We start from the raw sequence: 19,264 nt of genomic DNA, 5'->3' as shown, positions 1-19,264 counted from the left end.
TCCTTGGGTACTTTCTCTAGCTCCTCCATTGGGGGCTCTGTGATCCATCCAATAGCTGACTGTGAGCATCCACTTCTGTGTTTGCTAGGCCCTGGCGTAGTCTCACAAGAGAGAGCTATATCTGGGTGAGGAATATATTTCTATCTTTAGGTTTTACACTAAATTGTGACACATGTAAAACCGAATAAGAGTTCCTAGTTAGTGTTAGACAACATTGTGATTCCTCTAGACTTCATGGGCATTTGACTTCATATGACATTTGCATATTAAAGGAGATTCTAAGGAGGTTTTTCTTTTGTTTGTTTGTTTGTTTGTTCCCAAGGGAACATCTTGGTTCATTCAGCCATTAGTTTTGTTTCATCTTGGAAATGACCATAGTTGTTCATATTTCTCTCCAAAATTGATTCCTGTATCATGAAAAACACTCCTCTGATGTGTGCTTAGGCACAGGATGACATTTAATCATTGCTGACTATTATATCTAACTAGACAAAAGAAACTCACAAAGTCTATTTATCTCCCTAGTATCTGATTCAGGGACAGTAAAGTAAAATACAATGAATATATATGGAGAGATTTATGAATTTTGAACTCCAAGATATTACATTCTTTACTTTGAAAACTCTAGGACTGCTACAAAGATGGTGGTGAAACTCGTGGCTAAAATGAAGTTGGTGGATGCCTTTCATCACTGCTAGCTGAAGTCTGGTTAGAAATACTAGTTCACAGTCATCTATAAGATGGAACATAGGGCCCCCAATGGAGAAGCTAGAGAAAGCACCCAAGGAGCTGAAGGGGTTTGCAACCCTATAGGGGGATCAACAATATGAACTAACCAGTACCCCCAGAACTTGTATCTCTAGCTGTACATGTTGCAGAAGATGACCTAGTCAGCCATCACTGGGAATAGAGGCCCCTTGGTATTGCAAACTTTACATGCCCCAATACAGGGGAATGCCAGGGCCAAGAAGCAGGAGTGGGTCGGTAGGGGAGCAGGGCGAAGGGAGGGTATAGGGAACTTTCAGGATAGCATTTGAAATGTATATAAAGAAAATATCTAATAAAAAATAAATAATTAATTAAAACAAACAAACAAAAAAGAAAATATCCAAAAAAAAAAAAAAAGAAAAGAAAAGAAAAGGAAAAGGAAATGGAAATACCAGATACCAAAATGAAGTGGCCATAGTCTGAATTAGCAGAAAACAGTTGGATGGTATTATAGACTGAACTGAGTACCTACTCCTGCTTATGCTGAAATCCTAGTCTTTAGTATCTAAAATGCTTAATACATGCCTGAAATTGCTGATACCACTATTGTGTGTGTGTGTGTGTGTGTGTGTGTGTGTGTGTGTGTGCGTGCACACGCACACACATATACACATCATTTTTGTTTTTGTTTTCTGTATATACATGCCTATGTGTGCTGGCCAGTAGAGTGAGCCTCAATTGAGAAAATGCCTCCATAAAATTGGGTTGTATGAAACCCTGTAGGGTATTTTCTTAATTAGTAATTGCTGGTAGTGCCACCCCTGGACTGGTGGTTCTACAAGAAAGCAGCCTTGCAAACCATGAGGAGCAAGCTAGTAAGCAGCACCCCTCCATTGTCTCTGTACTATCATCTTCGCTCCAGGTTCTAGCCCAGCTTGAGTTCTTTTCCCAACTTTCTTCATTGATGAACTACCATGTGGAAATGTAAGCCAAATAAACCCTTTCCTCCCCAAGTTGGTTTTGGTCATGGTGTTTCATCACAGCAGCAGTAACCCTAACTAACTAGGACAGTATGACAATTTAATTTATGAATCAGATGTGGCAAGAGATTAATGATAATAAGGTAGACATTTATAACAATACATTTTAATAAAAGTTATATGCCATTCGATTCTCTGTTTAATTTCTGAAATTCGTTACTTAATACTTTTGGACTGTGGTTACCTGAGTGCACATGAAACTGTAATAAAGCCACAGTTAAGCAAAGACTACTATATTTAGAGATAGAGCTTTTAAAGAGGCAATTAAGTTAGGTCATCAGGGTGGGCCCAGATATAATATAATGGACGTTCTTATGAGAAGAGGACTATGAGTCAGACACAGAGCTATGAGATTATGGAAGGATGTGGGGAGTTGACTATGCACAAAAGAGGGAGACAGGTCTCATAAGCTATCAACCCTCCTGACACTTTCATCTCAAACCTCTACTTTCCAGACCTGTTAAGAAATTTCTGCTGTTGGGTTACTTTGTTAGGATATCCCTAGAATGCTAATACAGAGGCATCTTTAAAGTATTGTGGTAGACTAGAAGCTAGAGTGAATACCATGCTATAGAATGCAAACCAGTACGTGCACATAGGGAGTGGAAGAGCCCAACAGAGAAGTGTACCTGCCTGCTTGCCCGATCTCTTGCTGCCCTAGCTAAAACACAACAGGCATTCTGCCTTCCTTGTCAGGCAGCAAAACCAGAAGGGTAGAGACAGCAAAGGAAGGCAAAATATCTGTTGTGCTTCAGCTAGGGCAGCAAGAAGTCTGGCTAGCAGGCAGATACACTTCTCCATTGGGCTGGTTCTTCATTCCTTCCTGATTCTAATATCAGTACCTTGTGGATGACACTGCCATAACTTGGAGTGACGCCTGGTACTGAATAGCATCTGCAGCAGCTTTGAATTGTTTCTTTTTAGAAGCAGAGTAGTTCCTTAGGCTTTTTATTTTCACGGGCTTAGCTGGGTGGGGTCTTTCCCTGAGGGCACCACTCCTTTTTATTTCAGACCAGACTTTCCCTTAATTTTCTTATCTCTTTCAGCACAGACAGTGGCTTAAACATCAAATTTCCTGGTGCCCTTTTTTCTCTTCAAACTGTAGATCTTGTCTCTATTTTGTCCCAATTGTTCTCTTTCATGTAGACCTGCACAAAAGTTGGTACTAACAACCATGCATGGAAGAATCAACACTGGGCTGTTTTGAAACTTCCCATACCAAAGAAACCAGTCCTTCACTTTTCAAGTTAGCCTCAGGTAAATCCTTAAGACGGAAGTATGAAGAAGCCACAAATTTTGCAAAAGTATCATAAGACCAGTCTCCAGCCCATTGCTAATGTTGTTCCCTTCTGAGACCTATATTGAGCTGATATTCATAGTCTATATTGTTTTCTGTTCTACTGTCTTCCAGATCCTACAAGGATGGCCCATTAAACTCTGTTTACAATGTTCAATGACTTTTCTAGTCCAAACTCTTAAAATCGTCCATATTTCTATGAAAATCAACATGGCCAGGTTTGCCTCAGCAGTAGCCCACTTGCCTGGTCTGGAGGGCATGAACAATTCTTTTCATGGCAATCAATGCTTTGAATCAGCACCCGGTATATGGTTTCTGCCATAGCCAGGATTTAAAGGTCCAGGAACCAAGAGATGGAAGTATGAATGGTTCCACTTGCCATCATCCCTAGTGATCTGCTAGGAAAATTTTGTTTCTTGATTCCCAGACTTAAGTTCTTCTGGCTTAGAAATTTGGTTCCTAATAGGAGAACACTCCTGCCAGGAGCCACAACAAGCATTCCATTGAATTGGAAGCTCAGACTTTCCCCTGACCAGTTTGGGCTTCTGATGTCCTTAAGCCATCAGGCTAAGAAAGAAATAACAGTGTTTTGAGAGATGGTTGATCCAGATCACTAACGGGAGATTAGATTTCTTCTTCCCACTGGAGGCAAGGAAGACTATCTCTGGAGTGCAGGAGTTGTTTTAGGGCATCTGTTGATGCTATCATGTTTCAACATGGGAAACTCCAACAACCCAATGTAGATAGATGACAAAATGCCTAGACCCTTCAGGAGTGAAAGTATGGACCATGTCTCTAGAAAAATTACCAGGACCTTGGGTACTTGGTGTGGGTGAAGGACAAACAGAAGGGCTAGTAGAACTTAATCATGAATTTCAGTCAAAGCCACAGGATCAGTTGCAGACATGAGGGTTGCAATGGACACAAGGGTTTAGTCCTATTTGTACATATGCAAAATATACTAAGTAGATACTTCTGTTTTTTCTCTATTTCTTTATCATGTAACATATGAGATAATATCAGTGGTTACAACATCTTATGAGATATTAAAAGTCTAAGCATTCCTCAAGGACAGCTGCCAACTATTTTAAAATATGTAATGTGTTTTCAGCTGTGTGTGGGATAGTCATATCATATCAGGTGGAATCGTGTCCTGGTTAAAATGGTTTTCATTTGGAAATTAAGCATGGCATAAGGGGATGTGATTGTATGTCCAGTTGACAAGGAGTGAACTTGGGATGGTTAATCTTGGTTGTCAACCTGACTACATCTGGCATCAACTAAAATCCAAGCAGCTAGGCAGCACACCTGTCAGGAATTTTCTTAACTGATCATTTAAGGTTAGAATACTCACCCTAAATCTAGGTCATGCTTTCTGGTGGTAGCCTTCATAAAAGTAAATGAAATGAAGAAGCTTTTGCTTTTTGTCTGATGGCCCACCCTCCCATCATCCTATTGCAGAGGCATACTTACATTGGTGTTAGAATCTACTTCTTTGGAATTTCAACTGAAGACCATCTGAGACATCTAACCTCATGAACTGAATAACTACTGGATTCTTGACCTTTCCATTAAGAGACAACTAGTGTTGTACTAGCCAGACTACAGCTTGTAAACCATTCTAATAAATCCTTCTCTCTCTCTCTCTCTCTCTCTATATATATATATATATATATATACACATATATATATGTTTATATATACACACATATATATAAACATATATACAATATATACATGAATGAATATTTATAAATTATATATACACAGATCCTGTATATGTGTATATATGAACATATATATGGAATTTATTTGGTTATGTTCATACCAAGACCTTTCATATAAATGCATTAATTCAAAATGCAGCCTTTTGTGACTATTTTATTTGTATCATAAGCTCTAAAAACTTCACTATTAACAGTGATATGATTACTTCCAAGACTTTCTTTATTGAGGCCCTCTAATATTGTTGCATCAGATATACATAGAATTCCCATAAAGTATTATCATGTCAAGTATTATCATGGTTCCATTGTTTATTAGGCCTTGCCCCATAGAGTTTGTACATGTTTCTCCCACACATCAAGACTGCCCCAGCCTCTGGCCTTTTGTACTAGTCATTCCCTTTGGGCATCCTTCACCACACATCCATCCATAGGACCAACTCACCCCCTCCCCCACCCGAGATAGGGAAGCCTTGGCAGTCCTGGAACTTATTCTGCAGATCAGCATGGCCTAAAACTTATAGAAATCTGCCTACCTCTACCTTCCAAGTGCTGGAACCAAAGGTGTTCACCACCACAATGTGACTCAGATGATCTAGTCTTATACAGCTAAGTTCAAATTCAGCCTCCCACATGTGATTCCCATCTCTCCCCCCCACTTCCTTTTTTATTCAATTAATGCCTATCTTCTTTATTCACTAATGTGTCTAGAACCTGGACTTCACCTTTTACCCAGCCATCGGAAGGTGTGTTGGGTCGTTAGAGTAATTGTACTTACCTGATTATCAGTCACATCTTAGGTGTTGTTTAAATGGATAGGTTGCAAAAAAAAGTGAATAAATTAAGTGAGGTGAAGAAGATCAAAGTATTTCCAATTTGCTGATGGCCACATGGATGGATATAGTGCTTGAGAATTCTCTGGTAGACAACCTCTGAATATAGGTACACAATGAGGGTAAATGAGTGAGAGAAAATAAACAAAGCAAGAGGAAACCAAAGAAAGCACGAAATAAATAACAAACAGATAAATAAACAAATAACAAGGAGAAAGATCCGGGGAGTTATTTGTTGCCAGGTAAGGGCTTTGACATGATATTGGGTTTTATGACCATGCTTGTATGTTCCAGGACACAAAAAGTTAAACCTGCAGTTATGATTTCTGTTTTCTAGATATCTCAGTCATTTTATCCCCTTTAAGTTACCACAGAACATAACCATAAAATGCATTGTTCCAAGATATCACCTATTAATTGTAGAGGACACTGAAAGTTAAACAATCCAGAACTTGTGTAACAAACAAGAAGACATGTGACCTCCATGCACTTCTTAGGAAGCTAGAGACTCCTTGCTCTTTCAGCTCTGCATGGGTACATACGAAGTGGCCTCTTGCAAGAATCCAGCTGTAATAACATGCCTCATTTGGAATGTATTAGAGATATAATTCTCTTACTGCCTATTTCAAAAGAAGAGATTGATCAGGAAGTTTTCTCTTCATTTAAACTCATTAAGAAATTGTGTATCAATTATGCTCAATTTTCATCAAATTTCTCCCATTTATTATGCTGTGTCTTGCGTGAGTAGTCAGAGATGACATAGTAGATAGATACATATGACACAAGGGTAGGGTGTGGACTCTTGTGAAGTGCTTGTATTTTAAGTTGGAAAGCACCCGGGGATTGAGAGTCCAATTCTCATGATGTGTGTGACTTTGAAACCTTGTGGGGTAGCATAGTATAATCACTACTTGTGCATCTTGTGTTAGAACTATTCATAATTAATTCTGTAGCTTTATTGATACAATTCTCTGCACTGAGCATGTATCCTGTATGAGGATGATTCACATTGTTTGTTTTGCATACCTGCTTGCTAGAGAAACATAAGGAAAGGCTTTGAAAACAATTTTTTTTAAAGGAGACTGGGGCTGAGGAATGCTTTGGAGATGCGAGTCAATCTCCTCATCTGAATTTAAAGCAGCCTGGAACAGCCAGCTCATTGTTAGGTGTGGTGATTATGAATGGGGTACCTCTGTGTGAAACCAGTAAGTTCTTCTTACATGACCTTCCAAGCAGAAAATAATCTTTTCATTTCCTCTTCTTTACCTCCCAGAAAGGGGAGGGGATTTGCAAATAAACTCAGCTTTATACACACCCAAGAATGTATGGGTTAACTGGTTCCTTGGATTGAGCAAATCTAGCGATGGGAAGAGGGACACCAGTGGAAACATGTAGAGTTCAGAAGGTCCTCTGAACATTAAACAAAATGGCTATTTTAGTGTTCCTATGATATTAAGTTAAGGGCCTCCAAAGAGATAGGGTCAATAGGAGACATGTAGATAATAGGCAGATAAATAATAGATAGATAGATGAATAGATGAGAGAAGACTGGCTAGAGGAACTGGTTTATGTGATTGTCATAGTCACCGGGAAATCGTAATTGTAGCTGGGTACCCTGGAATGCTGTGACTCAGTCCAGATCCAACAGCCTTAGAAACAGGTAAGCTAATGTTTTTATGGTGAGCTTATCACAGATGAAAATATCAAATGAAAATGATTTGTGGGGAGGTCAGATTCCTTCTGATTTTAAAAACAATTATAGTAATAAAAACCACTCAATTTGTCATTATTAGTTATTGTCATGTTTCCCCTTCAGGTAATTGAACCCTGGTCTCTCTCTAGACAGGTAGGGATACTCACCACTGTATAAAGAAGACAACTATTAGTTATTATCTATTGGGTTATTATGGTCTAGAATAAATCACAGGAAGCTTACTGAGGTTCAAAATGATCACTTTTCATACAGATTGGAATGTAGTCCCAAAATAGCATTGTGACTTAAATAGCTGTCAGCAATAATCCTTGGGACTTTGGTATTATCTGTTATCACTGAGAGGGAAAAGTTAAAAAAAACATTTCTCTCCTATTAGTCATGGCTTCTTAATTGATGTTTTTAGCTCTAATTTGTCTAATGGATTCTCCACACTGCCACAAATGCTCTTTTATTATCAAAGTCTACCATATCTTATTCTGAAACCTAAGGGTTATTCCTTTTTATTTATCAAAATAGCCAAGTGATTCCAGACCTTTCCACCCATAGCAGCTATCCTTCCAACCTCACCTCACCTTCAGTAATCTTATTTAACATCTCTAGATGTTTCCCACTGTCTTCTGAAGAATTACTCTTTTTCTTTTTAGCCTAGCATTTAACATCATATACTCAAAATACAGCTAGCATCAGTTTGTGAGTTCAGTGAATGATGGTATAGACTAAACAGTGACTTATTGTGTTCATATTACCTCTACTACTGATTTACCAGCTGCTTTCTTAGTTCTTATGTTATTATTTGGTTTTCTGATATGTGAGTCTTTGTACCTTCAACTTCAAGTGACCTCCTTCCTGCTGCAGAGTCTTGTTCCATGTAGCCTGGTATGCCTACCATGTTCTGTTCACCCTGTTTTCTCTTTCCTCTTATTCTCTCTTCCTGGATTCCCCCGAGTGAACTGAGTTTTTTGTACATGGCTTTCAAAAATAAGTGAGTAATTCTCCAGTCAAACTGGAGTTGTTTCCAAATTTTGTATTTAAGACTAAAAATATCTTTATGAACAAGATATTAATTTGATCTGTAAACACCAAGAGGCAGGGTTCTGGTTGCAATTGGAAAGAGCATGTGGGATGTGGGGGTGGGTACACAGTTAAGCTTGGCACACTAAGGATGGACTGAATCTTTGCTTGAGCTCCTTTGGACCCAAGGTGGTGTAAGGTGGCGTGGTGAGGTTAACAGACTCCCTGGAATTCAGTCAGAATAACTTTGCTACAGGCAATTATTCTGCAAAGAAGAGAGCAGAGAGCGGATGGGTGTGTGTTTTATCCCAGTTGACCCTATAGTGAATTCAGGAAGCCTTTCTGCATCAATCAAAATGAGGGCAGTTTCTATTCTCAGGCACATTTCTATCTTGGCTTTTTAAAACATAAAATGTTTATTTAAAAGTCAGCAGGGGAGACCCCTTTCCTGGTGCCAAGTCTTGTTTTATATCTTCTCGGTCAGAAGCACTTAACGGGTAAACACATAAAGTGATTATTGAAGGTAATTCCTTATTCTGTATTCCAAAGAAAGGGGGAAAAAAAGCCTTGTGAAATGGCATTGTTTTGGGGCAGCAATATACATATTGTAGCATTTCATTAAATCCTTTCCATTTATGTGCTTCACTCTTTGAAGGTTACTGACAGTTGATTTAAAATATGTATCACTTTAGTGGGTAAGAGTACATAAAATCGCTAAATCAAATTTGCCATGAACATCAACTCAGAAAAAATAAACATATGGACAGTCACCAAGGACAAAAGGCCAACAAGCTCCCATATATTTCCTCTTCTTCAGTTGCCTGAGTAACTCATTCTTCTTGCTTCTCAGTGTGACTGTGGGCTTCCTGTTGGAATTTTTGCCTGTTTAGAGTCTGATGCATTGAATAGAGTGGATTTTATAGAAGAGGAAGTGTTAAAATCCTTTCTTCTGACAATGCACAGGGAAGCCAGGGGGCCATTTCCAACACAAAGAGTCAATGAACTTCTTGTGTACCTTACCTGAGCCAGCCATTTTACTTCTGACAAGAGTCCTTGGAAGTACTTTGTTCTGTCAGAAACGAAGGGGCCATTATTCACATGTTGACAAACTGTGGAGTGTCCTTTTCATCTCTTCTTTCTTCCTGGGTCACGGTCTGTCTTTTCCTTTGTAATGTCTGGGACTTCATTGTACAGATTGTTGGCTTTAGGTGAATGGACGTGTTTGTAATGTCAACAAGAGGACATGACTATCTTCTCCACTTAACCGTACTTGGTGGTGGCCCATGTCTGGATAAGGGTCAAAGTGTACCCTGGCTGGCAAACCTGCCCTTTGCAAGGGGGTCAGGTGATATAAGAATAGTGGCTTAATCCAAGTGGCTGAGGATCAACATCTATCATTTCTAAAAAACTTCAGACATACTCATTTTTCAGGGAAACATGAGCCTTGTGTTCAGCCCTCCTTATGCCCTAGACATTGCGTTGGTACTGAAGAAGCAGAATTGCTTTTGCCTTTGGACATTCAGAATCTGTTGCATAGAGTTGGGGGGCAGGCAGATGAACCATGTCAGTAAACTGTAGTATGTGCCCTGAAGAGATCATACATTGGTAGTTACGGCTATTCTAGAAACCCCAGGACCCCAGGAAAATATTTACTCAAGAACCCTATCTACATAAACGATTTGACTAAAATATGTATTGCAGAATCATGGTCCCATATGTAGTATTTGACTTTCTGATAAAGAGTAGAACACTGAAGGGAAGAAGTACTTATGTTTCCCTTTTCAATGTCCACAGCCCATTGTTCTATGTTCTTTTTTGTCAACAGTGCCGTATCTCATTGAGCAGTTGGCCTCACCACAAGGAAAATGTATCTGTGTTGTTAGAATGTATAGTGTCATAGACTTTAGGAACCTTCTTGAACTGGAACAGGATGCACACCTGAGTTCTGCAGTTCCCAAGCCTTTAATGATAGGTATGGAATCACTAACCACAGTATCTCATCTATTAGGCCACTGGGGAATATTTATTGGTCAAAGGTAGTTTCTGTGATTCATTGGTGATGACAAGAAATTCAAACCTGACCTTTGTTATAGAAATATGTGAGTGGTAAATTATCTTTTGATCATGTTAAATGCAAGTCCACTGTTTACATATGTCTTCTTTTAGACTACAATCACAAGCTTACATTACAGTCTTTTCACTATCAGTTTCACTCATCCACCTGGACTCTTTGGCTAGTGAGAAAAAAAAGCAGAATGAAGGACAGTTGTCAGAGTGAAAGAGAAATGCTGTGAGCATGAAGAAAATCCATTCCTTAGTTTCCTCATTCAGAATGCTTAACAGGACCACAGTGTCCACGCACTAAGGGATCAGAGGTAAGGGAAAATGTTGATGAAGATGAAAAGCCCTAGAGGGGAGGCATCCAGCCACTGGGGAGGATGGTCTGACACTTGCCCTGAAGGTCTTTAGGTAAAATGACTTTCTTCTGTTGAATATGGGGAGGGAGAGAGAATACAGAAGAAAAGATTCATTCCTTCCCCCTCTCTTCTGGGTGCTACATGTCAGATCAGATTCACTGGAATGGCCTCAACATAGTTAGGGAACAAACAAAACAAAACAGAAAACAAAGTTACAAAACAAAACAAAACAAAAACAAAATCAAAAGACAAAAAAAAAAAAATCTTTACACACAATGGCATTCAAGTGACAGACTCTCAGAGTCCCAGACGCCCAAACATATCTTCCATCTTGTGTTATTATGCCTTCCTCCAGATATGTGTGTCAGTAACACATCCATTAGACTATCCTTCTGCAACCAGAATCCAGGCATTGGGACCCCAGAGTTTCCCAAGGCATGTAACCAACTTGACCCACAAGGGAGTACCCATGAAAGTCAGGGCACTAGAAGGACATGCAGAAAGTTGCTTTAGAGGGGGATAAGAGAACATAGACAAAAGAAAAGGGGGGAAGATGCTGCGGGCAGAAGGGCTTGGGAAAGGGGGTTGAGAAGAAGAAGGAGTAAGGTGCAGAATGATTAATAAAAAATAACTGTATATGAAAAAATATGGAGAGACATACTTAAAACCTAAATAAAAAATATGAGCGATTGGAAGGGATTTACCCTACATGACTAGGTAGTACTGCTTCCCCAAATAGAATGTTACTAAACAAAACTCCCAGTTCCAAGTGTGGGATACTGCCACAGGAGTTTGTCACAGTGGCAGTAGAGGAGAAGACAGTCTTGCCCAACACAACACACACCGTGGAAGCAATACAGAGAGTTGGAGCTGAGCTGGACATTTCCACCAAGGTGTGGAACTTTTAAAGCACTGGAAAGTGTTATGTGGTTTATTAGGGAAAAAAAGGCATAAATGGTTTTACCCAGTTGATAACCTCACAAATAAACAAGCTGACAGGCAAAAACAAAAAACACTTGCTGGCCAAGATGTGCCCACCCATAAAATAGTGGCTTAACTGTTTTTGGAGTAACCAGTATCTGAGTATATCTGAGACCTGCTCCATTGGAAGGAACCCATGTCTTAATATTGTATGTCTGGTTGACAACCCATGCCTGACAAGATTATAGGCTCAAGTCGTAACTCACTGCTTTTACAGAACTTGATTGATGCAGTGTTGTACTGCCTTCAAAATCTTTATGTTCCTATCCATAGCATGGTGACTTTTAACAGAGTAGATTAGTTTCTATGATCAGAGGCATGTTATAAGTTTAGAATTGGTGGTAAGATTATCCATGCTGTGCTTGGTTAGAGTTGATTTATTTTCTGTACTGAATAGTATGTCATTATATGCATAAACTACATTGTCCCTTCTCCTACCCACAAATGTTCCAATGGTTCTCAGTTTGGGGGGTTTTGCCAACTGTTGATATGAACACTGCTGTACGTGTCTTTCAGTAACCATCTTCCTCCATTTTAGCAAGACATACACCTGGAATATAGGTCATAGGATAATGTTTCGAAGTTCCACTTCATAGGTGCAATGAATGATGGTCAAAGTATTTTCTGATTTGTGCTTGTTCCAGGAGAAGACAGACACCCTAGTTTGTGAGTTTCCACATCACATGGGTGAGTGAGCATTGCCATTGTGCTTCCCTGATGATGTTAAGTTCATAGAGTTTCCCATTTCTGTTGAAAAATTTTATATCCTCTTTGAAGTTTCTGTTCATTGCCTTTAGCCTTTGTCTTTTCTTGGACTCTCTGTCAGACTGTCTTCCAGACTCTGGGATTTACAAACTGAAATATCCCAGCCCTTTGTGGCTTGAGGTGTGTAGTTTATAGCTAAATAAAAAGTATCAAAGAATAATATAATACAAGAGAATCTGTATGGATGGAGCTTCATTCACCAAACAAAGGCTAGCTGCTGGACTTAAATGCAATTAATAAAATCAACTACACTAATGGATAATGGGGCCATAGTTTAATATATGTCTACTCTATGACATGAAGAAGAGGAAGTTGTTTAGCAGACATGAAAGCAGTTATATTTATTAATAGAACTGTGAGTCACATAATGGACATATATAGAAAGAGGATGTGAAATTGTTTAAATCCCAGTGCCAAGTTTACAAAATGCCAGTGTTGTGGAAAGCAGATAAACAACACAATTTAAGTTTTAAAGTAATGAATCAACCCATGTTGTTCCTAATTTACAAATTATGTTCTTGCATCATAGTTTAATTGTGCCCTAATAAATGACTTGCCATTTTCAAATATTGATTAATTGCATTAAAAATTTCATAATTTTCAGAGTTCTTTGTGTAGATTGGTTTAGATACACAGACTCTAGTTACACATTTTGGGTGGGGCACCCCTAAAATCTAATAAGGGCACTGTTAATGAAACTATTATGCAACCCATGCCAATTCTGGGAAGAGATGCAGGAAAGAATTACCAACCCAGAGAATAAAAACAAGTCCCTTACATTTACATTGTTATCCTTGTATTTTTTTTATGGCAAGGGTGGGAGGCTGGGGAGAGAGACGAGGAAAAGGAGAGAGAGATAGAAAGAGAGAGAGAGAGAGAGAGACAGACAGACAGACAGAGACAGATAGAGACAGACAGAGAGACAGAGACAGGAAGAGTGAGAGAAGATACAAAAGGTAAGGGTAGAAACAGGACTGACGGGAAGAGGAGAAGAGAAAAGGGATAGCAGAGAAATAAAAGAGAGGCAAGAAGAGAAGAGAAGAGAAGAGAAGAGAAGAGAAGAGAAGAGAAGAGAAGAGAAGAGAAGAGAAGAGAAAAGAAGAGAAAAGAAGAGAAAAGAAGAGAAAAGAAGAGAAAAGAAGAGAAAAGAAGAGAAAAGAAGAGAAAAGAAGAGAGGATAATGTAAAACTAAAATTCTTTGTAATAATTTCTTCTAGTTGTATGATGTGGGAAACACCAGACTTCCTGGCTCTGTGATGGCATCAGGTAGAATATTTACTACATATTGTACTAAAGAATTTTAAAAACTGAAATTGAACATTTTAATTTAGAAACTGACCTGCATCTCATCTTCCTAAAATGCTGTCTGGTTGGCATTGAGCATGTCGGTGTTTACTTGCTGTTAGCACTTCAGTGAGTACTGTCCCTCAATGACACCAGCAGCACTTTGGAGACTAGGGTCTTGTAAACCTCATTCTCCAGGATTTTAAGCTGGGCACTGAGAACTTCCAGATAGCAGACTGTGGCTCTGTGGGTTCTATATACATTCTGACCTTGGCTTTAATGGAATTAGCACAGGATCCAAATCATCGAATTCCCATCATTAACTAACCAATTGATTAGCTTATGAGCAATTTACCTAGTGTTTCTTTCTCTGATAGCCTTGGATTGGAATTTGTTAGATCTCTGGAGTAAAGTAATTCAACGGGATCATTTCTTCCTCCTGTTTCCACACCATCATCTTCCTTCAGAGCAGTACTCAGAGCCGCTTGAGTTCAGTACACACTGCCTTGAACAAACAGCAGCATTGTGAGCTGGGACAGTCAGGTTGGTTTTTTGTTATTTTGGTTTTATTTTGTTTGTTTGTTTGTTTGTTTGTTTGTTTTGAGAAACCTGGGCTCACAGTAACTCTTCCTGGTAGAAAAGATTATAAATTAACGTACATAGAACATGTATACAGTGTTGTCATAGGGCCCTCACAGAAGACAATAGTAGATAGAGATATTATCGTAAGATTATGCTCAGTATCTTAGCAGACATTTATCTAGCATAAAGTATTATGTATTAAAAAGAGGGGAAAGCAGAAAGGTCACATGAAGGAAGAATTAGAAGACCAGAGACATGAAAGACTGTTTTTACAGGTAACACAATGTAGGAAAAATAGAACAGGAAATAGAAATATAAATTTCTTTGTCTTTCCTTTTTTACATTTTTCTTTTGAAATGTAACCCATCCCACTTCAGCAGGTGGCTCTCCATCTAATTAAACTGGGAACTATCATGATTAGATGATATCCAAAGTCCATGCTATCAACAAAAAGAGATGCCTCAAACACCTCTATGTTAAATATGTTCTATGTTAAATTCAACCTTCTGACAAGGATCTGAGAGTTAGGACTAGCTCAGGAGAAAGGTCAAAGAGATGCCTCTTGTGTGGGGCCCTAAACTCAAAGGTCCTAATAACAGGGATATGGTGATTTGAGAAGCTTCTATACAGATTATCATTTAAGTTTATGGGGGAATGTCCACGTCACTGTTAGTGGTCAAGCTGATCACAGCTAATTACTATGACTAATTACTATACACATATTCTTTCTTCTTTGGGTATGTTTATTATGATTTTTCTTCCTAGGAGAAATGGAATTGTATCCTAGTCTTAGGAAGACAAGTTTGCTATATTCTAGTTCAAGTTTGTACAGATTTATGCAATTAGCTAGCACTTTGCATAAAGGCACTGTTTATTATGGACGCTGAATGGTCATGGGAAAAAACAGAATATAAAGACTGTGGGTGAGTTTATGATTTAATAATTAAATGAGATACAATTGAGACTTGATTGAGGATCACCAGTATAAACAATTTTAGATTATTGATGCTTATGGAAATGTATACATGCTGAGGTAATTTCCAGGAATTAAATTTTACATACTCATTGGTATTTAATATTTATCAAAATATAGATTGAAAAAAAGTATACATTGTTTTCCTAAAGCAATGTACAGTCCCTTCTACCCTTGTAAGCTGATGCTTGGATTAGTTACTTTCTAAATAGTCACCTAGAGGATGAGATAATAGCAGCTTGAGAAATTTGCTATCCTTACATACTAATTAGCTTAAACAGCATTCCTAGGTATGAGGTAATATTTTAAGCAATCCTGTTGCTTTTAACAAAGTCACTGTCACTGACTGTTCCATCTTCCACTCTACTTCTCATCAGACTCACTGACATTTTATTAGGCTCTTGAACTTTGCTTGATGTCAAGAAGAAGAGAAAACCAATTAAAATGACATTCAAGTTCCGAAAGCTTAGGAGAAAGGCTTGCCAAACAAATCAAAAGAGTGTGGACAGGGCAATAGTCCTGTGTCTTACACAGCCCAGCATATGGTCTGCTATTCATCCTGGCTGTTAGCTGGCTTTTCCTCCTTCGCTCCTATTGGATTATCAATTCCTTGTGGGGCAGTACTCACCTAGGACACCAATGGGCTCTGACACAATGCATAGGTAGGAATGTAATCTCTGCTGTTGGCATTCCGTGAGGGTCAGGCTGACATTTGGACTTTCTGTGAGAAGCATCCATTCGTTGTGATGTTTATCAGCTCATCCTTTAAATTGGTGACACTTTTGAAAGACTCTGGGAGGAAGCCAGAGGTTAGTGTTCAAAGACAGAAACAGTGGACTTTTCTGCTTTGTATTACTTCACAGTTATTTATTAATCTATTCTTATTAAGTGTTAACTCACAAAATTTAACAAGCCAGCAAATAGGGGAAAAAGGAAGAAAAACCATGAAAATTAAATATTTAAACTGTTGGTTGAAGTTTTCTCTTTGGAACCATTAACTATCCTGTGACTACAACCACTATTTTATAGTCACTTTCTTTTTTGTTTGTTTGTTTTTTGTTTTGTTTTTCGAGACAGGGTTTCTCTGTGTAGCCCTGGCTGTCCTGGAACTCACTCTGAAGACCAGGCTGGCCTCGAACTCAGAAATTCGCCTGCTTCTGCCTCCCAGGTGCTGGGATTAAAGGAGTGCACCACCATGCCGGGCTGTCACTTTCTTTTATGCCCTTTATATCTGATGCTTCTTTTTGTTGGGAGACATTTTGGAAAAGTGACTTTCTTAAATGTAGATTCTGTTAAACCAAGATTATATTCATCCAGTCTCCTTATCAATGCATTAATCCCTGATAGATTTATCCTATGATGTCATTGTGAAGAGGTGGGGCCTGGCTGGAGGAGCTAAGTTACTGGGAGTGTGAAGGGAAGGCTTTATTTGCTGTGAGTCCCTGCTTCTGATCTGCCCTATTACCATAGAGTGAGCAGCACTGTTCTAGTAGGTCCTTCTCTGTGATATTCTGTCTTGGTTCAGCCCAAAGCAATGGGTATAGCTGAACCTGTACCAAGACTTCTGAAAACAAGAACCAAAATAAACTCTTCTTTCTTTTAAGCTTTGGGTTGTTTCTTTCACTCCTTAATGCAACAACACAACACAGACTGACCCTCAGTCCAGAGAAATTTTTTGGTATGTTTACTTACTTCTTTTATTTACTTTTTATGTGTGTACACATGTGCCATGAAGCATGTTTGGAGGCAGAGACCATCTTTCTGCAGTCCGTTCTCTCCTTCTACCAGGTGGGTTCTGGGGATGAAAGACAGGTCATCCACCATGCTTGGCAGCAAACACTTGCATTCTCTGAGCCATCTCAGTAGCCCACTCTGGTCAAATCTTTCTAATGATCTTCCTGTATGGTGAAAGGAACCTGGTATAATGAAAATTTTTATGACGAACCATGGAAAGGCTGGTTATACTCCCGAAAAGAAGGCAACATATCCAGGACTCATTGATTTCCTCTTTGTCCACACTTTTGCAGCCCCTGTATCTAGTTCAGCTTCTTGAGGAAGAAATCCATGATCCTGAGTTCACGACGAATCTCTGCATCAAATGTTCTATTGATTCTATTCTATGTATACACTCACATGAGTTTTCTGTCACTCTGCACTCTGACCTTTTTTGTAGTCCACGATCAAGCAGTCAATCTATTTCCCACTGCTCAGGAGCCTGTGTGTGTGTGTGTGTGTGTGTGTGTGTGTGTGTGTATTTACCATAGGCTACTTCTTTCTTAAATTACAGGTGAATTTTTAAGTTCTGTCTAAGTGCACTGCAATCCATTAGTGGGCATGAAAGTTAATATAGTTTTGGGATGTGATCATGGTTGTATACTGTTGTTTATTCCAAGTGAATAAAAATTGCTTCTAACATTTCTTATAGATGAGTGTTGGAAATAATGCATTAGCCAGATGCATAGTTGCATGCCAACTACTAGAGGCGATGATAATCTGCTGCTGTAAATATATTTTGGTCACTGAAATTTTGTTAAATTTTTATTGGTGCCTGTCATATAGCATAATATACTTGCTCTTTGTGGGTACCAGACTGGTAGTTTGAGAAGGAATGTGCTGGAAAGTACCTTTCCAGCATCTATTCAATCTTTGGAATGATATTAGTACCTTTTATTCCACCTAAATAGGTTGCTGGTTTTGATTTTCAATCTTAGCTAAGTTGGAAAGTGGGAACTAGTGTTGGGAAACTGACTCTCTTCTCTCTTAATGGTCTTTATACTGCAGGTCAATGGATGGGTAAATATGTTCTACAAACTGGTAAGCCTATCAACTGTAATTCTGAGTTAAGGTGACATGTCATCATCGTCGTCGTCGTCATCATCATCACCATCATCATCTTCTTTTCAGGCTTTATGAACGACTTATTACTATACTAGGATGGGATTCAGGTGCTTTTGCCAGGATATTAGAATCCCAGGTCATGAAAGAGCACCCTTATCAATGCAATCTCCATATCCAGTGTACATCCTTTCTCCCACCTTCTATTTAATACCCTCATGATCCTTCCTGACCCACACTCTTTTGGTCTTACTATTGTTATTCATTCAATTTTTACAAAATATTTACTTCCAAATATTAACACCTTCATTGCTAATTTTTAATATATGAGTTAAAGGTAGGAAGCACAAAAACCTCAGCTTATGTATTTCTGCACGTTTTAATTTGAGTCAAGCTGAGACTATATCCTAGTAGTCAATGGGGAGGTCAGAGTGGATCTTTCATGACCAAATATTTAGTCTGGTCCACAGATAAAGATCTTTCTTTTTGAGTATCATATTCTGGCACAGTAATGTTTATTATCAGCCCACTAACTTTACGAGTGAGATTCATTACTATTAGCATCTGATCAGCGAGCACATAGTTAGCCTTCATTCAGGATCCTAACTAGAGGGGATACTTCTTATGAGCACATAGCTATTACCCTCTGTCTTTGCATTGTTTGGAAGAGGAACATTTATGAAAGAGCTATGTAGAAGTGATCTATTTGGAAAAGCAGGTAAGGGTATGGGACATGTGAGAAAAATGAAAAGGAAGGCAACAGAAGTTTGGTATTAAATGAGTTTCAACGAGGGTAATTAGCTTAACACCTGTGTGCCCCCTGCAAGAAATAGGACAGACCATACTTCAGACTGTCCTGATTAGGGGTATGGGAATTGGACAATTATCCTGCCACCATTGATCTATGTTAGTGCTATACTTGAAGTGATATGAATCCTGGTACTTTTGTGTCACCGTACATACAGATGTAAGGGAATCCTGACAGCAGGAGTGGCCAGACAAAAAGCATATAGAGGTGTGGAGGAATGTGGTTGGGGAGGTAGGGTTGGATTCCGTGAGCATCCTGAAGACATCAGAAGCCTTAATGGTATCTGCCATTG

At 38.8% G+C, this 19,264-nt stretch overlaps 1 long non-coding RNA gene across 1 annotated transcript in view; it reads right to left on the bottom strand.

The window, feature by feature from the left end:
* LOC115030383 overlaps positions 1 to 16,120 on the bottom strand; it is an 18,447-nt gene extending 2,327 nt beyond the window's left edge. The window contains exons 1-2 of the long non-coding RNA XR_003835973.1: positions 15,958 to 16,120; positions 14,130 to 14,279 (exon numbers count right to left, since the gene is read on the bottom strand). This is a non-coding gene — a long non-coding RNA (uncharacterized LOC115030383). The remainder of the gene's footprint in view (positions 1 to 14,129; positions 14,280 to 15,957) is intronic.
* Between the last annotated feature and the right edge of the window lie 3,144 nt (positions 16,121 to 19,264).

The sequence above is a fragment of the Mus caroli genome, chromosome 1 (genome assembly GCF_900094665.2).
Source record: "Mus caroli chromosome 1, CAROLI_EIJ_v1.1, whole genome shotgun sequence".
Taxonomy (NCBI): Eukaryota; Metazoa; Chordata; class Mammalia; order Rodentia; family Muridae; genus Mus; species Mus caroli.
This window is presented reverse-complemented; position numbering and strand designations above follow the sequence as displayed.